Here is a 5,383-nt window from a genome sequence, read left to right as displayed (position 1 = left end):
GCTGGGTGTATATGTGGATAGATCATTGAAGGTGGACGGGTGGAGAGAGCAGGCAATAAAGCATACCTTATTCTGGGCTTTATAACGAATGGAAAAGAGAACAAGAGGAAGGAGGTTATGCTGAATCTGTACAAGGCGCCAGTTAGACATCAGATGGAATATTTTGCACAGCTCTGGGAGCCACAATATTGGAAGGCTGTGGACGTATTGGGCAGCGTGCAGAAGAGGTTTACAGGATTGATTCCATTTATGAGGCTAGATTGGAGATAGTGGGAACGTTCTCCTTGGAGAGGATAAGGCTGAGAGGAGATATGATCGAGATGTTCAAAATCATAATATCAAGATATTAACTGACCCACCCTTTACAGCCCTATTCGGTTCATACAAACATTTCTCCAGATACACTATACTCCGAGAGAAGAAACTACTCATCATTTCTGTTTGAAATGGGCGGCCACTTATTCTGAGATTATTCCTTCTGGTCCAAGACTCTCCCACATGGTGAACCAGCTTCTCAGCATCTATTCTGTCAAGCCCCGCCCCCCGCCCCTGAAAATCTATTATATCAGTGAATTTGAATGGTGGGATTTATTCCGAGTTCCAAAGATTCGTTCTGGCCTCTGGATTCCCAATCCAGTAACATAATCTCACATCCCTCTGAACAAAAAAACAGTTGATTCAGCTCATTATTAAACATCTTGGGCCAGTGGGCCGATGAATGGCAAATAGAGTTTAATTTGGATAAGTGCGATGTTATGCATTTGGGTCGATCAAATCAGGGCAGGACCGACTCAGTTAATGGTAGGGAGTTGGGGAGAGTTACAGAACAAAGAGATTTAGGAGTACAGGTTCACAGCTCCTTAAAGCTGGAGTCGCAAGTGGACAGGATGGTGAAGAAGCCATTCAGTATGCTCGGTTTTATTGGACAGAATATTGAATACAGGAGTTGGAACGTCTTGCTGGAGTTTATAGACCATATAATTTACAGTGCAGAAGGAGGCCATTCGGCCCACCGAGTCTGCACCGGCACTTGGAAAGAGCACCCGACCCAAGGTCAACCCCTCCTCCCTAACCCCATAACCCAGTAACCCCACCCAACACTAAGTGCAATTTTGGACACTAAGGGCAATTTACCATGGCCAATCCACCTAACCTGCACATCTTTGGACTGTGGGAGGAAACCGGAGCACACGGAGGAAACCCACACACACACGGGGAGGATGTGCAGACTCCGCACAGACAGTGACCCAAGCTGGAATCGAACCTGGGACCCTGGAGCTGTGAAGCAATTGTGCTATCCACAATGCTACCGTGCTACCAAGTTGCACAATACATTAGTAAGACCACACACGGTATGCTGTGTTCAGTTATGCTCACCCTATTATAGGAAGCATATTGTTAAATTAGAAAGAGTGCAGAAGAGATTTACGAGGGTGTTCCCAGGACTTGATGGTGATTTATAAGGAGAGGCTAGTTAGGCTGGGACTTTCCCCCCTGGACCGTATGAGTCTTGGGGGTGAACTTACAGAAGTCTATACAATAATGAAGAGCATAGCTAAGGTAGTCGGCATCTTTTCCCAAAGGTAGAGAAGTCTAGAAGGAGAGGGCATAGGTTTAAGGTGAGAATGGAGAGATACAAAAGAGAGCAGAAGGGAAATTTCCTCACACAGAGGGTGGTGGGCATCTGGAACGGGCTTCGTGAGGCAGTGGCAGTGGTGAGGAAGCGGGCACGATTTTATCTTTTGAAAAGCAGTTGGACAGTTTCATGGGCAGGGTGGGTAGAAAGGGATATGGGCGAAATGCGGGCAAGTGGGACTAGCTTAGTGAAAGAAACTGGGCGGCATGATCAAGCTGGGCCGAAGGGCCTGTTTCCATGCTGTCAACACCTATGACTCTTTGACTCTAACCATCTTCCTGAGAACATTAGAATTCCCTCCACAGAATTGTATTGAACCGCTTGATACATAATCATTTCTTTATCCAAATCAAACAGATATTGTGGATTAATTAGGGGGTAAACGAAATCCTAAAATGAGAGAGAATTGAATGAACTGAGCTGAGGAAGGAAAACTGGATTGTCAGCAAGTTATACCGGATTTCTGTATAAAACGACCACGGCAGGCCTCGAACCTGCAATCTTCTGATATCATCACTAGATTTTCCCCAAAGTCAGACGTCTTACCCATTAGGCCATGCGCACTGATGTTTTGCCCATATGAATAAATACTGTGATTATATGTGTTTCATTTCTGTTTTTTGATGATCCGCTGTTTTCCAGATCCCAGAAAATACAAGGGAAAGCTCCAGCTGCCGGACATGGTCATTTTCAAAGTGGAAAAGCCCTTCACTCTGTGAGCTGTGAAGATTCATGGAGGCTCGGGACTCTCAGGCCAGGGCTCTTTATCCGGCTCCATTCACAGGAAAAGTGACTTCAGTTTCCGCAATAACATCCACTCTCTCTGAAACCCCCTAACTGAAATTCAGACTCACCGTGAAGGTGAAGACTGCGGACTGCGGTTCCCGCTCCTGCTGTTTAATACTGATCACTATAACTGTGTACAGTGAGCAGAAAGAAATTGCTGTTGTTTGTAAACATTTCTTACTGAACTCACTGTCATTCTGCATTAACAGGACGAGATGAATCTCCTGCTATTTGACAAATTTGCTCAACCGGGTAAATATGAAATATATTATTTGCATCGTGGAATGGAGTCATTTCGAGAACATTTCTACAGAGAGAAATTCCTGGAACCAGCTGCAGAAAGGCTCCGTGCGCCTGACATGATTTCAACGCAACCTTCTGATCTGGAGTCAGGCGCGCTCCCGTTGCGCCACAAGCGCAAATGTACTCAGAGATTATTTTTATTTATTTATACTTTGACTGTGTTCTGTACATCAGCAACTGTGCGAAACAAACTCAAAGAAGTTAGATTGATGGATGCTAAAGGGCCCTGAAGTAAAGCAGCTGTACCACGTGGTTAAGGTGATGCACAATAATCCATTGTGCTCTGTACACGTGGCTTCAAATCCCATCCTGGTCTGTAACGTGTCTGTTGTGTCTCTGTTTGGTCCACTTCATAAGGGTGAAGTGAAAATGCTGTGATTTTTAGCTTTAGTTTGAGGGCTTGGGTGGTGAATAGTCAAACACTGTCCATATTGAAACCATATTAAAAATGATGAGAAAGTTACTTATTTCACTCCCCACCCTTTAATTGCGCCCAAATTCTGAGTTCGGAACTGTTTCTCTTTCTCGGTTTGAAACTCACGAAGTGGTGCAAAAATATACAACCAGCTTTTTATTGCGATGGCCGGGAATCGAACCCGGGTCAACGGCTTGGAAGGCAGCTATGCTCACCACTATACCACCATCGCTCACTGAAAGAATCAGATTCCAATTGGTCCTTTAGATTAGCTTGATAAACTGTTTTGGAACACATTCATACTTAGCGTAAGTTATTTCACTCCAATGTAAAATGCTCCTGAATGAGAGTGTCCGTGTCGCACGGCTCCCGTTCTGCCAGGAGATGGCACCAGTCCACAATAAATGTATTTATCTCATTGATTTCTAATGTGTGTGTCATTACTTTGGACACTTACTCTGGCCTGAGACCGTAACTTGTTCTTGTGTCCTGATGCTGCCGTTTTCACCCTATTTCAGTAATCGTAGAATGGGTCCAGTGCGGAAGGAGACCATTCGGCCCATCGAGTCGGCACCGACCCTCGGAAAGACCACACGACTTCGCCCCAATCGCACCTAACCTTTCGAATACGTCAGGATGGCCGAGTTCAGGTCGCAGTCTCCTCTGGAGGTCAGGGCTCGAATCCCACTCCAGAAATTGACTTTTCCTCCGCGAGGCACCATCCAAATCTGGAACCCCTCCCTAACAGCACTGTGTGTGTACATACACCATATGGACTTGCAGCGGTTCAAGAATCCCCTCACCGCCCATTCTCACGGTCAATTAATGATAGATTGTAAATGTTTGGCCGAATCAGCGATAATCACAGCCAGAGGGACCTGCAATAACCCTCAGAGCAGGAAAGGCAACTCATTGTCCTTTGGCCCAAAAGCAAAATACTGCGGATGCTGAAAATCTGCAACAAAGACAGAAAATGCTGGAAATATTCAGCTGATCCGGCAGCTTCTGTGGAGAGAGAAACAGGTCGTTCCAATGAAAGGTCAGGTTGTGAAATGTTAACTATTTCGCTTTTCACAGATACTACAGATCCGTACAGTATTTCCAGCATTTCCTTGTGATTAGCTGAACATCCTCACACTCTGTAGCTTAATCCGTTAAAGCGCCTGTTCCCCTGTTGAGTCCTGATCCCAGAGGATCTGTTCAGTATTTCCAATAATGTTTCATTCCGAATCCTCCATTTCCACAGAATTGTGAAGCTAAAATTGCTCACACTTCTCTCCATTGTTATCTACTCTGCAGGTATTCTGCACCGTCTAATGGAGACATGCTCACAGGGCTGTGAGAGAGGCTTTCTTTCAGGCGTGAGGCCTCTTTTGGTCCATCAACAGCAACCGGATGCCTGCAGAGAAACTCAGAATGACGATCCCCTCTTCCCAGGATGGACTTAATCAGGGACAAGATGTTGTTTGAAGAGAGAATCAAAGGTCTGAAGAATTGGTCTGAGATTCCTGGCGTTTTGTGAAGAGAACAAGGTGGTGGAGCAATGTGACAATAGCAGGATACGAGTTTGGGATATTATCCAGTCTGTGCTGGGGGGCTGCGGGAAGGACGTTGTCTTGTCTGCCCACCCAAGCTGAATGTTGGGATTGAGGTGGTGATCAGATTCCGAGAGGAGGGTGAAATCCTTTCACTGAGTTTCAAGCCCACAGTGCGGTTGAGTGTCTTGAGTTACAGGAAGATACAGACGGGATGGTCAAATGGGCAGAAAAGTGGCTGATGGAATTTAACGCTGAAAAATTAGATGTGATCCACTTGGTAGGGGGGTTTCACAGTAACTTCATTGCAGTGTTAATATAAGCCTACTTGTGACAATAAAGAATATAATATTATTATTATAGGATTAATGTGAATGGCCTGACACTGGGAAGTCCTGAGGAACAAATGGACCTTGGGGTGTTTGTCCAGAGATCACTGAAGGCAGGTGGGCAGGTTAATAGGGTGCTGGAAAGGCATATGAAATACTTTATCAATCCGGGCACAGATTACAGAAGCAGAGAGGTCACGTTGGAGTTGTATAGAATGTTGGGGAGGTCACAGCTGGAGTACAGTGTGCAATTCTGGTCACCACATTCTAGCAAATATGTGACTGCATTGGATGGGGTGCAGAGGTGATTCGGCAGGATGTTGCTTGGGATGGAACATTTAAGGGTTGAAGAGTTGAAGAGAGGTTGGACAGGCTTGTT

At 45.5% G+C, this 5,383-nt stretch overlaps 1 non-coding gene across 1 annotated transcript; it reads right to left on the bottom strand.

Annotated features, from left to right (window-relative positions):
- Positions 1 to 3,300: 3,300 nt before the first annotated feature.
- On the bottom strand, positions 3,301 to 3,372 carry trnag-ucc (transfer RNA glycine (anticodon UCC)). The gene has a single exon. It is a non-coding gene; the product is annotated as a tRNA-Gly (tRNA).
- Between the last annotated feature and the right edge of the window lie 2,011 nt (positions 3,373 to 5,383).

The sequence above is a fragment of the Scyliorhinus torazame genome, chromosome 24 (genome assembly GCF_047496885.1).
Source record: "Scyliorhinus torazame isolate Kashiwa2021f chromosome 24, sScyTor2.1, whole genome shotgun sequence".
In the NCBI taxonomy this organism is placed as follows: Eukaryota; Metazoa; Chordata; class Chondrichthyes; order Carcharhiniformes; family Scyliorhinidae; genus Scyliorhinus; species Scyliorhinus torazame.
The sequence above is the reverse complement of the archived record's forward strand: the minus strand, read 5'-3'. Positions and strand labels throughout refer to the sequence as shown.